The sequence below is a fragment of the Schistocerca nitens genome, chromosome 6, assembly GCF_023898315.1.
Source record: "Schistocerca nitens isolate TAMUIC-IGC-003100 chromosome 6, iqSchNite1.1, whole genome shotgun sequence".
Taxonomy (NCBI): Eukaryota; Metazoa; Arthropoda; class Insecta; order Orthoptera; family Acrididae; genus Schistocerca; species Schistocerca nitens.
In genome coordinates, this window is record NC_064619.1 from 128,403,728 (window position 1) to 128,425,592 (window position 21,865).

The 21,865-nt window shown below is 45.8% G+C and overlaps 1 non-coding gene across 1 annotated transcript; it reads left to right on the plus strand.

Moving 5' to 3' along the window:
• The first annotated feature begins 2,080 nt into the window (after window positions 1-2,080).
• On the plus strand, window positions 2,081-2,155 carry Trnaa-cgc (transfer RNA alanine (anticodon CGC)). Its single transcript has one exon. It is a non-coding gene; the product is annotated as a tRNA-Ala (tRNA).
• Window positions 2,156-21,865: the final 19,710 nt, after the last annotated feature.

The window sequence follows — 21,865 nt, forward strand, 5'->3', positions numbered from 1 at the left end:
TGGCTGACACTGACGGCGGCGGTGCACAAATGCTGCGCAGCTAGCGCCATTCGACGGCCAACACCGCGGTTCCTGGTGTGTCCGTTGTGCCGTGCGTGTGATCATTGCTTGTACAGCCCTCTCGCAGTGTCCGGAGCAAGTATGGTGGGTCTGACACACCGGTGTCAATGTGTTCTTTTTTCCATTTCCAGGAGTGTATGAGCGGACTTGACTACAAAGACTCCCGGGTTTGATTCCCGGCGGGGTAGGGATTTTCTCTGCCTCGTGATGGCTGGGTGTTGTGTGCTGTCCTTAGGTTAGTTAGGTTTACGTAGTTCTAAGTTGTAGGGGACTTATAACCACAGCAGTTGAGTCCCATAGTGCTCAGAGCCATTTGAACCATTTTTGAACTACAAAGACTTCTTACGTACACCCCTTTGTACAGATGCATCAGTTACCTAATAGACACCTAAGTCTTCTCTTACGATTTTCTCCGAATAGCCAGAGTAGTGCACCTTAGTGTTTTCACGTTATGTTGCTTTAATGGCCTACTAAAAGTGTACAAAGATTGAAGTAAATCCATGATCCGAACGTCGCGGCCTCCCCGTGTAAGTGTATCTGTGTAGAAGTCTATAATGGTTTGTGCACAATGTGGTAGCATATTTGTATCATCTGATGAACAGAAAAAGGAAGTGATGAAATTTGGTGTTGGCACACAGCTACTCCTTTCAGATAGGGCGCAGCGCCTGGATCCTACTGACGGGTCAGCATCAACAGCGTCACGTGCCTCACATACTGAGGACGGGAGTGCAATTGAAGCCGGGACATTGACGCAAAGTCTGGTGATCAGGAACTTCTCGCCACCACCACTGCTTGCCTTGCCAGCGAAATACTGGCAGTGAAAATTTTATTCGCCACCAGGGCTTCAACAGGCATACGTCCGAGTCGACCGCCACCGCACAGCCGTGTGAAAGCGCTCTTCGCAACGGACGTGGGTATTAAGTAAACGGACGTGGGTATTAAGTAAGGAAATCTCTCTCTTTAGTAAGACAGGGACACTCCTGTATCCAGAAGACACACTTGGTGCTGCTTCACAAAAATGGCTCTGAGCACTATGAGACTTACCATCTGAGGTCATCAGTCCCTTAGAACCTAGAACTACTTAAACCTAACTAACCTAAGTACATCACACACATCCATGCCCGAGGCAGGATTCGAACCTGCGACCGTAGCGGTCGCGCGGTTCCAGACTGAAGCGCCTAGAACCGCTCGGCCACTCCGGCTTGCGCTGCTTCACATTCGCAAGTTGATACACTGCAGATCACAGTGCCCTCAAAATGTATTGGATGATACGGGTTGACTTCTTGTTGTCTCGTCTGTTCTTGATAGCTGGCACTTGGCGGGATGAGACATACGTGATTATATTGCCGTCACAGCTCATACCATACTTTCTGACACCTACATTCTTCTTCCTCGTTACGAAGTTCTACAGACTGGGAGCGGGGTGGCGCTCAGTACCTCAGTAAGTTCTTCCTGGCCCTCGCCCAGGCCCATCACCACGCTGCTTCCGGAAGAACGTCGCCGTTGGATGTCTTGCCTTGGTGTGTTGCTTTTCCCAGTCCGTCGTCCGCCTGTTAGGCTTGCTGTTCGAAGTGAGATATTCCTCCTGTCAGCACTATTAGTTGGTATCACCGATACTTATTTCTTACTACGAAAGACGCACCAATTCTGGTCTGGGACATCTTGTTTATTCGCAATCTCCAACACAATGTCGTCCAGTGTACCGATTCCTCCACATTGAGTGTCCGTGTTGCGTTGGCGTATTTTTAGTAAGTTCGTGGAATGGCCCTCGGCCATCCAGGAAGTGTACTGCGCACTTTGTCGGCGAAATGTGTTTTGTTTTTTTTATCCATTTTATTGGGGTGGAACTCTGTCTGAGCCAATACAGCGAGCAATTCTCACTCCTGTTTCTAGCGGTCGCGTACACACTTTCACGAGGAACGTCTCAGTCGGTGTTCTCCTGCGAGAGCTTCTGTAAAGTTGAGAAGGTAGGAGACGAGATACTGGCAGAAGTAAAGCTGTGAGTACCGGGCGTGAGTCGTGCTTCGGTAGCTCAGTTGGTAGAGCACTTGCCCGCGCAAGGCAAAGGTCCCGAGTTCGAGTCTCGGTCGGGCACACAGTTTTAATCTGCCAGGAAGTTTCATATCAGCGCACACTCCGCTGCAGAGTGAAAATCTCATTCTGGAAACATCCCCCAGGCTGTGGCTAAGCCATGTCTCCGCTATATCCTTTCTTTCAGGAGTGCTAGTTCTGCAAGTTTCGCAGGAGAGCTTCTGTAAAGTTTGGAAGGTAGGAGACGAGATACTGGCAGAAGTAAAGCTGTGAGTACCGGGCGTGAGTCGTGCTTCGGTAGCTCAGTTGGTAGAGCACTTGCCCGCGAAAGGCAAAGGTCCCGAGTTCGAGTCTCGGTCGGGCACACAGTTTTAATCTGCCAGGAAGTTTCATATCAGCGCACACTCCGCTGCAGAGTGAAAATCTCATTCTGGAAACATCCCCCAGGCTGTGGCTAAGCCATGTCTCCGCTATATCCTTTCTTTCAGGAGTGCTAGTTCTGCAAGTTTCGCAGGAGAGCTTCTGTAAAGTTTGGAAGGTAGGAGACGAGATACTGGCAGAAGTAAAGCTGTGAGTACCGGGCGTGAGTCGTGCTTCGGTAGCTCAGTTGGTAGAGCACTTGCCCGCGAAAGGCAAAGGTCCCGAGTTCGAGTCTCGGTCGGGCACACAGTTTTAATCTGCCAGGAAGTTTCATATCAGCGCACACTCCGCTGCAGAGTGAAAATCTCATTCTGGAAACATCCTCCAGGCTGTGGCTAAGCCATGTCTCCGCTATATCCTTTCTTTCAGGAGTGCTAGTTCTGCAAGTTTCGCAGGAGAGCTTCTGTAAAGTTTGGAAGGTAGGAGACGAGATACTGGTAGAAGTAAAGCTGTGAGTACCGGGCGTGAGTCGTGCTTCGGTAGCTCAGTTGGCAGTCTGCCTTCGGCAGTGACACAGTGCGGACCGTGTTGCCAGCCGGCCGCGCTGTGGTGCGCGCGCCTGTTTGTTTACGCCGGAGCAGCTTCGCGTGTGCGGTGTTGTGAGTCTAGAACGAGATGGCACACTCGTACAGAAAAACGACTTTGAAGTTCAGTTTTGCGAACGACAATACACGACCAAAGGCACACGAGATTGAACGTTTCTTCAGAGAAGAGGTAAAAATCGATCCACAGGAAATCGTGGGAATCAATTTATCGCTCGTTTCAAGCGTCGTCTATGTCAAGCTTGTTGACGAGGCTGCTTGCGACAGGCTTCTACAACGATCACCGAACGGGTATCGTTTCTGTCATGCCGACGGGAATGTTGGTGCGGTTACAGTCGATCACGCGGGAATGGGGATCCGCACTATACGAGTCTTCGAACTTCCGTTTGAGGTCCCGTCTGAACTTGTTACCGACGCCTTTCGACCATACGGTACAGTTCTATCCCATGTGGCCGAAAAATGGACGAGTTTTACCACGTATCCCGTTTTAAATGGGGTGAGACAAATACGGATAGAACTGCGCAAGCACGTCCCCTCTTATTTGTACATAGGAGGTTGTCGAGCGATTATAATCTATGATGGGCAACCTCGCACTTGCTCGGGGTGCGGGAAAGAAGGTCACGTCCGCTCGGAATGCCTCCAGCGACGTTTAGTGCAAACTCCACGGGATGACGTTCAGGCGCCACAACAGACGACTGTCTTCCCGTTGACCTTTGTGGAAGCCCTGAGAGGCGACGTGAGGGAGATTTCCGATGGGCACCAGCAGCTGCCCCCTATAGAGAACATGGACACCACCGGACTGGAACTCCGACCATCGGTTCCACCACAACAGACACAGGACACCACACAAGAGATGCAGCTGACGGCCGCCCCAGGCTCATCCGTGGTGGCTGCCAGTGCTTCCACCGAGAGCGTGATAGGCCAGGCCCAAGACGGAGGATACGCAACCCAGACAGCCGATGCGGAAGCAAGGCAACGGAAACAGCGTTCGCCGAAGAGAAGAAAGAAGCGTCGACTGACTTCTGCTGACGATAGCCATAGTCCCGAGGGGACAGTGGACGACAACGACAGTATCGACCTGAGACCAGTGGATTCAACAGATACCGAGATGACGATGCAGGAACTACACAGCGATGATAACTTGAACTCTCCTTCTGGTGACCGGAAGACGGAAGTGGAGATGACAACTGTCCAAAATCAGAGCGATGACAACGTTACCTCCCATCCTTCGACCTGTTCCGGAAATATGCTGGGGGACTGGGCGCAAGAAATGGACCAACAGGAACAGGAACAGGAACAAAATGCGAACGCGACGATTGAGGATAGTCCTGGCCAAAGGCCGGGAGGGGTCGGGAAATGTTGACCAACTTAGTGTGTTGAGGAGCGCCGGGGGTGCAGATGGCCGCTTAATGACACCGCCCTACAACTAATGAACACAAGCCAGGCGTACCGCATTGCCACGATAAACATTAATGGCATACGAACACCGCTTAAAATTCAAATGCTGAAAGATACGTTACGCGCTGCGGACGTGGAGATTGTACTCCTACAAGAAGTGCGCTTCACATCGCCGCCAGAGTTCTACGGTTACGAGGCACATTATTCAGTGCACGATGAAAGTGGATGCGGCGTAGCGATTCTCACCAGGGAAGGAATAGGAGTGGCGGACGTCAGGTCTCTCCCTTCGGCACGTGGCATAGCGATCACTGTCGACGGCGTTCGTTTCATCAATTTATACGCACCATCTGGCTCCACAAAACGAAGAGAAAGGGCGACTTTTTACACCGAAGAGATAGCACCGTTGTTCGCTGGATGCTTTGATAACTATATAGTGGGCGGCGACTTTAATTGTGTCGTCGACAAAAAGGACCAAGTACCTCATTATGTGCCATGCATGGAACTGCGTGCGTTGATTACCGAAATGGCGCTACTGGATACCTGGGAACTGCAGCATGGTGACAGACCGGGTTATACGTTTGTCACGGGACACTCGGCGAGTAGACTTGATAGGGTGTATGTGACACGAGCACTACGGACGGCGATACTGGATGCCGAAATCTGGCCAGCGGCTTTTACGGATCATATGGCGTACGTTTGTACGATTTCACTAACGCGTCAGAAGATATGGCGGAGTAAAGGTCACTGGAAAATGAATTGTGCACTTCTACGTGACACTGAATGTCACCGGTCGATAGAGGCGGCCTGGGAGACCTGCGTTCGCCGCCAACGAGCCTACACCTCGATTCTCCAGTGGTGGATTAAATGCGCAAAACCAACGTTACGGAGAACGTTGATACGATACGGGCAGGACAAATCCCTGTGGAACCGCACGACGGCTGATTTTTATTTTACAGCCCTGAGGGAGCTGATGACCCAACAACCATCGCCGGAAAGGCACACGGCCATGCGCAGGATAAAAGCCAAGTTATTACAGCTTACGAGACTAAGAATGGAAGGTATAATGGTCCGGGCGAGATTGGCGGACACAGTTGCTGCCGAAACCCCCTCCATGCACCACGTGGTACGTGAACGCCAACGACGACGCAGGACATTGATCAGGGAACTCATCTCTGAAACTGGCCAGCAAGTTGTGCACCAGCGTGATATTGCGCATGTGTTTACCGACTATTTCCGCCAGTTATATGGACCTGTACATGTGAACCACGAGACACTACATGATGTCATCTCGGAAATGCCAGATAGAGGACCACCACTGGATGCAGAGACTTTCATCACAGCGATAACAGAGGACGAGCTGACAGACGCAATTGCCAGGGGGGCACCGAACAAGTCCCCAGGACAGGACGGCTTCCCAATTGAATTTTACCGCGCCTTTGCATACCTCATGGGACGGACCTGGATTCAGATGTACAACGAACTCCTGTTACCGCAGACTGAGATACCTGTCGAATTCACGGAGGGTATCATCATCCCAATACCCAAACCACGCGGTGGCAGAAATCCAGGAGATTATAGACCACTCACTCTCTGGAACTGCGACTATAAGATTTTCGCGCGCATCCTTGGGACTCGCCTGCGGTCTTCACTTTCTGATCGACTCCTCGGAGATCAAACTTGCCTCGGCGGTAAGAGTAACGTACATACGGCGCTCGGTGACTACCGAGATATCATCGCATTAGCAGCGGCATGCCGAGTGCGTGGGGCACTCGTCGCTATTGACTTCGATCATGCGTTCGACAGAGTGGATCATACCTTTTTGCATGCGGTGATGGGCAGATTGGGAATCCCGCAGGCCTTCATCCTAGTGATCATGCGACTGTTACACGGCGTACGATCAAAGGTCTCGGTGAATGGGCGGGGCACTGACTACATTGTTATTTCAAGGTCAGTTCGTCAAGGTTGCCCCCTTTCGATATTTTTGTATGCAATGGCTTTGGAACCCTGTCAATATGGTCTCCGAAGACGGTTGGAGGGAGTGTCGTTGCCACAACTGACCTTTCATTGCCGCGCTTATGCTGACGATGTGATGCTGGTGGCACGGACAGGCGAAGAAGTACGTACGGCGTTGGCATGGATACAGCGATATGGGATGGCGGCAGGAAGCGTGCTTAATCTACAAAAATCACGCTGCATGAACGTCGGTCGAGGATTCCAACCGGGGGAGGAAGGCCCGCTCATCTTAGTTCAGACCATCAAATGCCTAGGTATTACGTTCCACACGGATGTGCAGCGGACAGCAGCGGATAACTACCGACGCATATTGAAGCTGATGCGGACAATGGTGCTGTTACAGAAATTAAGAGCGTTGGATATGATTCAGAGGGTGACCTATGTTAACGTATACCTAGCACCGAGACTCACTCACGTAGCGCATGTCCTGCCTTTAACGCGCACAATGGCATCACGGATACAAGCAACTTTCGGAACCTACGTGAGTGTGGGACACCTGTTTAAGATCCGATACACAACGCTTACGCTACCACCTGGAGAGGGTGGACTTGGTCTAGTGAACGTGTATGAAAAGGCACGGGCGTTATTCGTAAGTACGATTTTCCGACAGTGGCGCGGTCAATTTCGCAATATCTCGGGTGCGTTGGCCGATGTACTAGCGCCCACTTCAATGCTGCCCCCAGCCAATGTGGGCCATATTTCACCGAAGCTGTCACATTTCAAGTCTTTTTTTTGGAGCTTAGCTATGTCAGAGATTCCTTCCCAACAACACGACTACCGACGACGCGAGACGTATACCAACTCTTACTGCGCCGGTGCCCCAGGAATACCCTGGAGAAGAAGGACCCAGACAAGAACTGGCGACAGATATGGCGCGTTATACGGAACGTTTACCTCCCAACGTCGGTACGCTCAACATGGTATGTGGTGATAAATAGGAAGTACGCAACAAATCAACGGCGGCACGCGATTCATTTGGCAGACACTCCACTATGTTTAGGCTGCGCAACAGTGGACACTGATGAACATCGTTTAGTATGTAGTGGGACGGCTCCAGTGTGGCACTTGGCACAACAGATATTGGCGTTCCTGTTACGCTCCGCCCCTCACACAATTTCATCAGACACACTTTTTTTCCCCCAAGAATCTTATTTCCCGGTCCAAAAAACCAATGCGGTGACATGGGTGCGGGGAATGGTGGTGGGCTACGTATATAACGAATCGGAAAAGGACAAAATTGATTTTTGGCATTTTCTCCTGGATGGACACACGAAGCTGCAACAGCATAAGAAATATAGGCAAGACTTCGCTAATTACTTGCGACTTACATTTACCGACCCGCCGGCCAGATGGGGTGTGACGGGTGAGAGATGAGATAGACGAAGAAGCCGAGATAGACATCGATCACACTTACGGACCCTTAGTTAATTTCGAGAAGACGACCCAGTCTTACACCAACGTCTGGAGAACGAGTCGATAGTTGGCTCTCTTGCTTTATCGAACGTTGGGTCGTGAGCAGATGTCGCCCCCGACACGAATTTCATTTCATTGCTACAGGAGCATGTTTCTTTTGTATTTGTACTATCCGCAATGTCTTCATGTCTTTCATTTGGGCATTTTCAGTTTTATTCATTTCCTTAATTAATTAATTTTCTCATTAGCCACTATTTGTCAACATAGGGACTTTGTAGACACTATTTATGCGATAGTACCACAAAATGTATGTCAGCAAAGGTGGTAAGCCTGACATTCGATTTAATAAAAAAAAAAAAAAAAAAAGTTGATAGAGCACTTACCCGCGAAAGGCAAAGGTCCCGAGTTCGAGTCTCGGTCGGGCACACAGTTTTAATCTGCCAGGAAGTTTCATATCAGCGCACACTCCGCTGCAGAGTGAAAATCTCATTCTGGAAACATCCCCCAGGCTGTGGCTAAGCCATGTCTCCGCTATATCCTTTCTTTCAGGAGTGCTAGTTCTGCAAGTTTCGCAGGAGAGCTTCTGTAAAGTTTGGAAGGTAGGAGACGAGATACTGGCAGAAGTGAAGCTGTGAGTACCGGGCGTGAGTCGTGCTTCGGTAGCTCAGTTGGTAGAGCACTTGCCCGCGAAAGGCAAAGGTCCCGAGTTCGAGTCTCGGTCGGGCACACAGTTTTAATCTGCCAGGAAGTTTCATATCAGCGTACACTCCGCTGCAGAGTGAAAATCTCATTCTGGAAACATCCCCCAGGCTGTGGCTAAGCCATGTCTCCGCTATATCCTTTCTTTCAGGAGTGCTAGTTCTGCAAGATTCGCAGGAGAGCTTCTGTAAAGTTTGGAAGGTAGGAGACGAGTTACTGGCAGAAGTAAAGCTGTGAGTACCGGGTGTGAGTCGTGCTTCGGTAGCTCAGTTGGTAGAGCACTTGCCCGCGAAAGGCAAAGGTCCCGAGTTCGAGTCTCGGTCGGGCACACAGTTTTAATCTGCTAGGAAGTTTCATATCAGCGTACACTCCGCTGCAGAGTGAAAATCTCATTCTGGAAACATCCCCCAGGCTGTGGCTAAGCCATGTCTCCGCTATATCCTTTCTTTCAGGAGTGCTAGTTCTGCAAGATTCGCAGGAGAGCTTCTGTAAAGTTTGGAAGGTAGGAGACGAGTTACTGGCAGAAGTAAAGCTGTGAGTACCGGGCGTGAGTCGTGCTTCGGTAGCTCAGTTGGTAGAGCACTTGCCCGCGAAAGGCAAAGGTCCCGAGTTCGAGTCTCGGTCGGGCACACAGTTTTAATCTGCCAGGAAGTTTCATATCAGCGCACACTCCGCTGCAGACTGAAAATCTCATTCTGGAGATCATGTTCTGTCTGACACGTGCAAAAACCCCAGGAGTATCCTGAATTGTTCCTGCTGGTGCTATTATCCGGGCAACCAGATCCTCTTCTGATGCAACAGGAGTTGCCTAAACAAGGTTGCGCATCTCTCCCCACACAAAAAAGTCCAGAGGGGACATATCTGCGGATCGAGCAGACCATGGTACAGGACCACCTCTGCCATTCCAAGTTTCTGCGAACCGTCGGCCCAGGAATCGACGCACACGACCACTGAAATGAGCCAGCGCCCCGTCATGTTGGAACCACATGCGTTGTCTTGTAGGGAGCGGGATGTCTTCCAGCAATTCTGGCAATGCTCTGGGTGGATAATCAACTGGTTCCACGTCGTGGACACGCTGTAAGTGAAATGGACGTAACAATTGATCTCGAAGGACTGTTCTTACATTCGTCTGATTCGTCCCCATGTTACGTGCAATTGCACGAGTGCTGATTGAATGATCCCGCTCCACATGCTGCAAGACAACTTCCACAAATTGCAGCGTTCTTACCGTGCGACGGCGTCCCTGTCCAGGTAATCTGCTAAATGACCCGGTCTCACGCAGACGTTGGTACACAGCAGCAAAGGTCGTATGATGCGGGATACGGCGATTAGGAATTTGTTGTTGATAATCCCGCTGTGCAGCTCGCCCGTTGTGTTGCGCTACGTAGTACGCATTAACCATATCAGTGTATTCACTCCAGGTGTATCGCTCCATTAGTAAACAGAGACAATGCGCTACTACACCGGTGGACAGCAGTTGCCTACAGCTGAAGAGCGTAATACGGCCTCCATCGGTTTAAATAATCCTAATAGGAAAAAATGACATTAGTGTAAAATATTTGTTTTGATGTCCCCTACAACCTCCCAGAGTTTGTCGGTTTAAATACTTTTACCCTGTATATCGGAAGAAGTAATCGAATGGTATTATGTCTGGTCAGCGATCTGGTAAGGTAAGAGGCCCAGCGCGACGAATCCCCTGCTGTCCAATCTCATTGTGTTGTCAACAGCGAGTGCAAAGTGTGCCAGTGCCCCATCGTGTTGAAACCACGTAACATGAACTCTCAGCAGTCCATCCATCTTCTAGGAGTTGTACGACATGCTGCAGAAACGTTTTGTACACGACTCCATTCAGTTTATCGAGAAGTACGTTAGATCCAATCACGAAGTCGTTGACAGTACCACCCCATATTGCGTGCTTACGTTCATAGGACTGAAACACTAATCAGTGTGGATTTTCGTCTTTCCGTACATGGCTATTCTCGCTATTGAACAGACCCCCTCTTGTAAACATAGTCTTGTCTGCTATTGTTGTCACTACTGACACCGTTCTCCAGAGGGCGTGAAATTCTAATCTTCCTCCTGCCCTTCGTCTGTAAACAACTAGAAAGCAGGAAAATTGTGGTCTCAAGTAAGGTTACCAAAACAGTTTGGTCTGTGTTTAGAGCTCGTGCAAAGCCCGGCTGCTGGTGAAAGTATTAATAGTGTGGAAGACTTTCTCTTCGAGATCGCGTGTTCTGGATTGTCTCGAATGTCCAGTATCTCCATTATCACATGGGGGAATTTTATATCTTGTAGGGACACAATTAAAGATGCAAAAGGGTTGTGATGTGGTTGTCGTCGCTGTGGGAAGAATTCAGCATAGCACCGTTGTGTAGCTCTTCCACGTAATTCAGTGAACCCGCAGACGAAGTGCATAACAGCCAAATCTTCATTATCAAACCTATTCATACAACTGTGTGTTGCTGATAACGTACATTATTTTAATGTCTTTCGAGGCGTGTCCACACTGTCATCCAAACACAGGAATGTTATAGAACAATTGGTTTTGACAATTAATGGTAGACATTATTGTATGTCGTACCCTCGTACGATGAAAAATATGATTAACAAGCGACTAATTAGATATAAAACAACATTTACAATCGGGGTATACGAAAGCGAATAAAAAAGACCAAAATTGAACACAGGATATACAGTACTAGTATAAAAATCCTTCTGGTAACACAATAAGAAATGATAAATCGCCGTAGATACACGTTTGGGATATTCCCAATTCAGTCCACATTAAAGACTATATGTTGTTGTTGTTGTCTTCAGTCCTAAGACTGGTTTGATGCAGCTCTCCATGCTACTCTATCCTGAGCAAGCTTCTTCAACTCCCAGTACCTACTGCAACCTACGTTCTTCTGAATCTGCTTAGTGTATCCATCTCTTGGTCTCCCTCTACCATTTTTACTCTGCACGCTGCCCTCCAGTACTAAATTGGTGATCCATTGATGCCTCAGAAGATGTCCTACCAACCGATCCCTTCTTCTAGTCACGTTGTGCCACAAACTCCTTTTCTCCCCAATTCTATTCAATACCTCCTCATTAGTTATGTGATCTACCCATCTAATCTTCAGCATTCTTCTGTAGCACCACATTTCGAAAGCTTCTATTCTCTTCTTGTCCAAACTATTTATCGTCCATGTTTCACTTCCATACATGGCTACGCTCCATACAAATACTTGCAGAAACGACTTCCTTACACTTAAATCTATACGCAATGTTAACAAATTTCTCTTCTTCAGAAACTCTTTCCTTGCCATTGCCAGTCTACTTTTTATATCCTCTCTACTTCAACCATTATCATTTATTTTGCTCCCCAAATAGCAAAACTCGTTTACTACTTTAAGCGTCTCATATCCTAATCTAATACTCTCAGCATCACCCGACTTAATTCGACTACATTCCATTAGCCCCATTTTGCTTTTGTTGATGTTCATCTTATACCCTCCTTTCAAGACACTGTTCATTCCGTTCAGCTGCTATTCCGGGTCCTTTGCTGTCTCTGACAGAATTACAATGTCATCGGCGAACCTCAAAGATTTTATTTCTTGTCCATGGATTTTAATTCCTACTCCGAATTTTTCTTTTGTTTCCTTTACTGCTTGCTCAATATACAGATTGAATAACATCGGGGATAGGCTACAATCCTGTCTCATTCCATTCCCAACCACTGCTTCCCTTTCATGCCCCTCAACTCTTATAACTGCCATCTGGTTTCTGTACAATTTGTAAATAGCCTTTCGCTCCCTGTATTTTACCCCTGCCACCTTCAGAATTTGAAAGAGAGTATTCCTGTCAAAAATATTATATATCTAAAGACTATATATCTGAATTAAAAATAAAATGTTCTTTGTATGTCCTGTGAAAATTGTTTCAAAAGGTGCGGATAGGGAACTGAATATTGGTGCAGGTCTGTAAGTACCATCTAGACAGAACAGAAGACAGTTTATAAGAACCAGAGTTGTCTTACAGCCACAGGTATAGATCCACCAGCATTCGGAATCGTACACACAGAAGGTATAAAGTGAGAAACATTTAGAGGCTGAGCGTCGCATATTCTGCAGGGGGAACGTGGAGATGTAGCCAGTTAGTTGAGCTTTGGTTTTCCCACGCCATTCTAGGTACCAGCAGCATTATCAGCGCAGATAGCTAATCTATATCTTGATGTTAGCACTGTTGACGAAGTAGTACAGTAGCTTCGTTGCTACATCGTTAACGCACAAATATCAATGTGGATAAAACGATCCCGAGTCCAAACCGAGCAGTACTGAACGCAAGGTTGAGGGGTGAATATCAAAGTGGACATTACTTTTGTCAACATTTAGTACTGTGAGTGAATGGATCAATTTTGTTCTCCAACAAGACTTTTGAATTGGCGTGCTCAATTGTTCACTGCAGTACAGATACAGAGGTAAATGGGAGATAAGAAATCAAACGAAAGGTAGTTAGTTTGTGACGTGTTAGCGGATACCACCGGCCTCTTACAACAAAGTGGAACATTTCTCTGAAAACCGTCAAAGTTTCGTCGGTGAAATTAGGGCTCACCTTGTGCGATATAATCTAATGGAAAGACATGGCGGAATAATCTTAATGCCATATGAAAGACGAACTGCTCGTGTAATCTCTCAGGTAACTTACAAGCCGAACCGTGGCTGCCGGTGAATTTTTGGCGGGTATCCCCCCATTCACGTCCGCTTTGGAATATCTGTTCATTGGTCTCAGTTTATTCCAGATACGCGGGAGGGCCATTAGTTGTCGCAGGGGATCCCCAGGCACCTGCTAATGACGTCCGGCGTCCATCCGACGCGGACTTCTGGGAAGAAGACGTCGCCTTCTGGTCTGTCGGAAGCTGCCACAGGCGTGACTAACGCGTCGAAGCGATTCTCCGGAAACTGGGCTTTCCCGTCAGGAATAGCTCAGTCACGTACGCACAGCTGCCGTAAGCCGCGCTCCTCAATGGCTAACACCGTAAAAAAACGAGCCTCGTTTGCTCGGCAGCTGCAGCCAAGGTCAACTGATTCCGTGAATGAGAGATGAGCACGTACTACAAAGACTCTCCACGTGCGAGTCTGTGACGCCATCAGTGAGGTCTGTGCCCAATTACCTGATGCTTTTTTCAGGGAATCAGCTTTGTCTACGTAAATGAGAAAAATGCTGAATAATCATTTCTTTTCTCTACGTGCTGTGCGGCCTCTAGAGAAGGCAGATTGATCTCTGGGCTCACTTAAATATCGTACGAGAATCTACACGTCGCAGTCTGCAGATGCAAGGTTTTACTGCAGTCCATTCCACAGTAAACATCGGGGTGTCAAGCCACAGTTTCATGGTCCTTGCTAGGGATGACGGTTATCTCTGAAACAACCAGTTTTCGTTGTATCATTTGTTTTAATGCCACTTTAAACTAACTGTTAAAACTGCTCGAAATAACCTGTTGCTGAAATAACCAATTTTCGGTTTTTTCCCTGTTGCTTCCTCTACTAAACACAAAAATTGAAAAAAGACTGGAAGTCTTGAATCTCCGTCAGTTTCAAGATACAAAGAATCAAAATATTAAAGTCAATAAACAAATAAAAGAAAATTGTGCGTCTATCAAAATGGTTTAAATGGCTCTGAGCACTATGGGACTCAACATCTGTGGTCATCAGTCCCCTAGAACTTAGAACTACCTAAACCTAACTAACCTAAGGACATCACACACATCCATGCCCGAGGCAGGATTCGAACCTGCGACCGTAGCTGTGCGTCTATCGTTCGCTACTTTTCTCTAAAAATGATACATGTTTCAATACTATGAAAGAATCACCAATATTCTCTATTGACTCTAATTTTTTGAAACTGCACAAAAATCATGTTATAACCGGGGATCGTGCCACTATTTGGGCATTACGAATAGTCAGCACGACGGGTCGAAAACTGAGGTGGAACAACGTTATTTTTAGTGTTAATTTGTCCGTTTTCAAGAACTACAAGCAGATAAAGGCATGTTATGTAGACATAGGCAGCAAATCAGCTACATTCTGTTTTTATTGTATTTGTCGTTGTTGTGGTCTTCAGTAAAGAGACTGGTTTGATGCAGCTCTCCATGCTACTTTATCCTGTGCATGCTTCTTCATCTCCCAGTACCTACTGCAACCTACATCCTTCTGAATCTGCTTTGTTTAGTGCATTGATCTCTTGGTCTCCTTCTACGATTTTTACCCTCCACGCTGCCCTCCAATACTAGATTGGTGATCCCTTGATGCCTCAGAATATGTCCTACCAACTGATCCCTTCTTCTAGTCAAGTTGTGCCACAAACTCCACTTCTCCCCAATTTCATTCAATACCTCCTCATTCCTTATGTGATCTACCCATCTAATCTTCAGCATTCTTCTGTAGCACCACATTTCGAAAGCTTCTGTTCTTTTCTTATCTAAACTATTTATCGTCAACGTTTCACTTCCATACATGGCTACACTCCATACAAATACTTTCAGAAACGATTTCCTGACACTTAAATCTACACTCGATGTTAACAAATTTCTCTTCTTCAGAAACGCTTACCTTGCCATTGCCAGTCTACATTTTATATCCTCTCTACTTCGACCATCATTAGTTATTTTGCTCCCCAAATATTATGTATATTATGATTCAATTAGTGTTTTAAGTTTTTAATTTACCACGGTTGCCGTTATGTCCTTCACTTCAAAGTAAATGAAGCACTGTACTTCATTGCTTCGTCACTTGGTATAAATGTTTGCAGACCAAGGTTGGTGCAATTCCGAAATACAGTGGACGTCGGTGACAACAGCGAGAAACCACAGTACAGACCAGGTGGGGCCACGTCTTGCACTCTGCACACACACACTCGTAAGCTGAGCCGCGACATGACGGGGACGTTACACTCTCAGCAGTGCTGCACCGAATCATATGTCGCGTGTTTGTTGTTCGTTTCTGTCGGCGTTATCATTAAAATAGCACTGATCGCTTTTTCCCTTGTCTATAACAGCGTAGTATATCAAACCAGTGCAAAATAAAAATTACTCCACTTTTAAAAAAGGTGTATTTCAAAACGAATAATTTTAGCGTTAAATTTATGGTTACTTGATATTTCGGTTTTTTGCTCTGTTAGTAGTAAAAAATAAATAACACCTGAAAACCGAGATTCTACAAGTACCTAAAATTACCGCTTATTCAAAACTAAAATACCACAATCGCTTTCAACTGGTCTGTTTTTCCCATTCCTGGTCCTCACTCTCTTCCAACACTGTTTCTTTTCCTAATGACTTCTTCGGCTGTCAGCAGTTAAAGAGATGTTTCAGTATCACCTGATCTATCAAAACACGCTCACTGGCTTAATCAGTCTATATTTTCGTAGTACCCATCGAAGAAGAATGGAACTGTGTTCTTTTCAGCTTTTATTATGATAACCAGGCAGAGGAGAAGATTCCATCTGCCCGTGACGGATCTCCGAGACACAACCATGCTGTGAGTTTTATCATCCAAATATTCAGTACCATCTGTCCTATTTCATGTGATTCGAATTTCTTCTTCGCGTTTGAGGTCGCTAAAATCTGAATGCGTATTTTCTCAACTAAGCGAACTAGTACTGGAAGAAAATGTCAGCAATATTTAGCTACAAAAGGAAACAATAATTGTTGCGTACATTAACTGTGAACCAGTGTTCTGCTTGAAACTGCGGGCTTCTCTCTAGTGGCCAATGGAGCGCTGCTGACCCATTCGTTGGACAGCAACGTTACTGGGCAGCTCATCCGATGGGTTTGCGGTGGAGCAGTTGATGTGTTATTGTATCGATTCTTCCACACAATGCTGCGCTCATCTATACCCTCTCACAGAGCATTAGATTTTAGAAGCACTCACTAGATTCATCATCAATACAGAGGTGAAAATTTAACGCATTGTCATTGATCGAAGATAAAGAGCAGTAAACCGCTACGACTTTCATCTTATAGAGAAAGCACAGCGTTATTTTCTTATGGTTATACGTCCTTCCAAGTTTGTTTGGTTTTACTTCGGGTTAATGTTGACAATACTGACACTTTCTTTTAAGACATTTAATATCATAACTTACTCGTTTTATTATTTTCTTACTGATCAAGGTTCTCCGACATTATCTGATATTTTGATTTGGTTCACATCTCGCTGAGGCCCTACTGTGTTTTGCGCTTCCCGTATTTCAGTCTCTACCAGTTCCTAGCCTTCCAATCAGCATCCATTAAACCTCTGTTTTCGATTACAAACACAGTTCCCTCTTTTATGACGTCGGTGGTCGTCCCATGTTCCATCTTTGTATTGGAAGATACATTAGACATCCTTTCAGTCAAAGATATTCCTCTCTTCATATGTTCGTAAATGCTTTGTACATGTTGAATTTTAAATTCGCTGCTCGATGTATTGTCATACAATCGAGAGTCGCAGGTGAGCCATATGCACCAAGAACGGCCCGTGTATGAATGATAACAATTGGTCGAACATTTATGGAGATACCATTTAACATCACGCGGGAGCGAATCATGTTCCATCTCACCCATGGTGCCACTGAAATACACAGGTGCATGCACCTGAGCCACAAACCTACTCCTGGTATCGATAACACAATCGTCTGCCTACTGCAGAAGCCTCTAGCACATTATAAAATACGTACTCCGCTGTAATTAGCACGTATCCTGAACATAAGGCACTTGGAAAATGCCTATTTCAGACACAGTGTATTGGCAAATTAAGACAAATGTGTAAGGTTGGATTCTGATTATTCCACACAGCGTCCGAAACCTTCGGGACTAAAATTGCGCATATGATACAGGATCTAGACACAGCACTTTGAGATAAGCTAGTACTGGTTGGAAATGTGTATTTATTCTTTTACTGACTTAAGCAACTTAAACCTTATAGCAACAACTTAAAGACAACTCAGCTGTCCAAGGTAACGGTCGCCTAAAACAATGCATGCGGTACAACGGCGAATAAAATTTAGCCGCGCTCTCTGAAAATCCCTGTTGTGTGTTCTGCAATGAGGCCGAATGACTACTAACCAGTTACTCTGTACTTTCTACCGTCGTCTTACAGACCCGCGAACGATTTCGTGTAACCTCATAGGAAAAAGTCGATGACTGATATAACACCGAAGTGGTACAGTGCACCGTCGTGTTGAGACCACATTATCTCAGGAACAAGAACAGCTCCAATCTGCAGCATCTATGGCAGCATAGCTCGAATGATCACCACGTAACGTGTGACGTTCTGACGGATGTTGATCTTTCGTCATAACATTGACAATCTATAAGTTGACAGAGAGTGGATGCTGATGACGTGAGACAAGTACGACTTATGGATTTTGCATCATTCCAGGCATGACTGATGCAGCAGTGGCAAACTCCATCACTACTGAAAAGACCCCATCATCAACAGTATAAGCTATAAGAAGACCAACACCAAAGAAGTACCTTGGTCAATCCATTACCACAACTGAACTCTACATTCAGAATCATTTGTCTCCCTTGTTTATGATAGTGTGATATAATTCTACTGAACTCGCCGCTCTTTATGTAAATACTTCATGGTATTGAAACTACTCGATCTATTCTAAATTGATTGCTTTCGTTCAACACTTCTTTGTAAATTATAACCTAAAATTCAACGTAACAGAACCTGGTTCAGATGTAACATAGCAGACACTTTCGGCCACTACACAAAGTTTCTTAAAATTATCCTTTCTTACCATATCGATCTTTTTACTTATATTTATTTTATTATATTTATTTGTGTGATTCAGGTTTTCATATTTCCTTTCTTTTTTTAGAAATTATCCTCACCTTTACTGATATGTGCTGAAAATCAGAAGCACCTCTTATTCGCAGTGACGTAATAGGTTTTGTAGGCATTGGCTTCTATGGAATAATCCCCTCCCCGTTTCAAGCAGATTCAACCGACATATTATAAACACAATTTTCAGACTACCAGAACTGGTAGTTTTTGGGGGACTCGCAATGTCATTTGGATGCACTGAATTATCTTTATGAATGGCCACCAGCACAGCTCAAAGTTGTTTTAATCCACATTTGATTCGTGAGATGCATCGTGGTTCAGACAAAAGGCTTGTTTGACGCCATGAGAAGGGAGCCACAAACCAGCACAGTAAAGGAGAGGCTTCAGCAGAAAGTGGACAACTGCGGTGAGAGTCTTGGGACGCTGTCGTCGGGTGTAGCAAGCAGAGCGCTTTTCTAGCTACAGATTTGCGTAATCTTCAAGATGGCACTGTATTTTTTTTTTGTCTAGCGTGAAGATAGCAACATCGATGCAGTGCAATAGTTGAGCGCACATCACTTGTGTTGCTTCTATTTTAGAAGCCAAATAAACAAACATTCCTTAAAGTTGTTTGCTATTTATAAAGCCAAGATCACCTCACTTATAAACTGTATCTAAGGACCTGCAACCCTGGACAAACCAGCGACCACAAGATAAGTATATCGACACAAGTTGAGGATCGTTTACATTTTTATTTTTGTAAACTTAACAATTAAGTACAGGTAGAGTTGAATTGAGGATTAGCTAATGCACAGTCGGTACTCTCCACTCGGAATTTTTCAAAGTGTGTATCTCGTGGACAAGTTGACGCTTACTTATCGCGGAATTACCTCCTCTCCCACACGGCAGTACGCTGACTCCTGAAACTCAGTAGCGTCAAAAATTTTTGAAAAAATTTGTCCAGCTGTCTGATCTGAAGCGCCCAGTTTCTCGTACGTTTCAATCCAATACATTAAGTTTCTTTCCATTAAGATAATGCCTGTGGCGAAATTTTTTCTGTGCTCTCATGCGGCTTAACGAGTAATACAACCTGCTACATCATTCATCAAATCATGTGTTTAAGGCCAGCCGGTGTTGCCGAGCGGTTCTAGGCGCTTCAGTCTGGAACCGCGCGACCGCTACGGTTGCAGTTTCGAATCCTGCCTTGGGCATGGATGTGTGTGATGTCCTTCGGTTAGTTAGGTTTAAGTAGTTCCAAGTTCTAGGGAACTGATGACCTTCGATGTTAAGTCCCATAGTGCTCACAGACATTTGAACCATTTGAATGTGTTTAAGTTCTTGTCACAAGTAATGCTGACTCTTCAGTAACCAGCCGAGAACTGTAAGCAACGACAACCACGACAGAGAGCACATATCAGATAACTGCGTATTGTTTCACAAGGTAGCGTCACCGACGTCGATTGTGCGTTATGAAATGTGAACAGTCTATACATACGTGTTCAAAATCACTTACAGATTCAGATATTAATATCTGATTATTACCTTACAAAATTCTCAGATTAGGATCCTCTACTGTGTAGCTTTGATCTCGAAGATTTGCGACACATTGCGTAAACGAGCAATGGAATGAGAATCTATATTTGCCCATCGCGAATCCGAGGTTTATCGATCGTGGATTCAAGGAGAGGGACATACAGGGTCTTGAACTCCCCTCCCCTCCCCCCCCCCCCCCGCCCTCCCACACACACCTGGCAATATTTTATTTAATCTTTATATTTTTACAGATTTTAATATCTGTATTTTTTCAGCTAATGTTAGAAGAATACCGCATCGTGATAACTTATACTATCGAAAATGTCAAGAAATTCTAGGTACGAGGGGTGGTCAGTAAGTAATGCAACACATTGGTATTATCCAGGATTCCAATACACCACATTATTCCCATCTCTTTTGGCTACAAACAGTCTTTTTCTCCAACAAACTCTCCGTTCATTGCGACGCCCTTACGCCGCCTTACTGGGAGGCCATAAGTGCCCGCGTAGCATCACTCTACTGGTTGACGTCAGAGCCAGCGACTTGGTGCATCAATAAACTCCACATCATCCATGTACTGCTTCCCGCGGATGGCATCCTATATTGGACCAAAGGGAATTCAGAAGGCACGAGATCCAATCTCGTTGGCTTGAATAAGGAAGAACAGTCCAACGACTTTTTGTGAGCTCCTCTCGGGTGCACAGACTTGGGCGAGGCTTTGGGTTGTCTTGGAAAAGGAGTTCGTTTGTAATTTTGTGATGGTGAACACGTTCCAACATTGCAGCAGTCACAGCTGTTTGCAGTCGGGCGCCACGCTGAAGATTGGACGGGTTTATGGACCAAGTTGGAATGACGACAGACACGACGCCCAACGAGTCGCCGTGCTTTTGTTCTCCACCAGGTCTCCGTGGACATTCTGCAAGCGCCTATGGATATCTGCGATGGTCTGGTTTCTCACCAAATGAAACTCAATGACAGATTTCTGCTTGGAACGCACCTCCGTTGCAGACGCCAGTTTGAAACCTATGTCGGAACTTCATGAAACTATAGGGGCTGAAGCGAAAATATTCTGCGAAGAACCACAACAAATTCCACATTTGTCAACCAAACCAGCCGAGAAAAAAATGTTACTTACTGAACGCCCGTCGTAATTAAGTGTTTCATTTACCACAAGACGCATTTCAGTTGCTTTCCTGAGGATTATAACAACTGGATTGATTTGCGACCTGACTTGCTGTGCAAAACACCCCAGCCAGGAAAAGGCAGTAGTTCACATGCTGCGGATAGCTGCAGCTCACAACAACGGAGCTGATACGGTTCACGTGTCCACAGGTGGAACCAGCAAATTACAATGACGACAGAGGACAAAGGGAAAGAAAGCTCCGCTTAAAAAGTAGCGGAAAGGCTGGCTTTCGAAGACGTAGGTGGAATCGACAGAAAGATACACCATCTACCCCGTTTCTCTTCTGAGATAGCCGTAGCCTGCACAAATGTATTCTCAGTCTTAGATCTAACTGAAATACTGTTAATGGCGAGTGCTCACTTCGATTATATACCGCATAAATTATTTGATACAGTTGTCGAAGTCTGTTATTATTGTACGGGAGTCCTTAAAACAACGGCGTGACATAGGTTCTTATTAACTGCTTGAACAAATGCTTTTCAGGCGTAGTTATTTGGACTGCAATTTCCTGGAAGTTATGGTGAGACGAGGTATTAAGCTCTTACGTAAATAAATCATATAATGTATCTTAGTACAACAATAATGCTGTGTTACAATTTAAAAAATTTAGATATGTACTTGTAAATGTATAGCTTTAGGGAGCCTATATACGAGGCATATTCCCAAAGTAAGGTCCGATCGATCGCGAGACGGAAACCACAGTGAAAATAAAAAGTGTTCTATTTGCAATAGTTAGCCACACCTACCAGCAACGTCTCTACATAGTCACCGCTCCGTCTGAG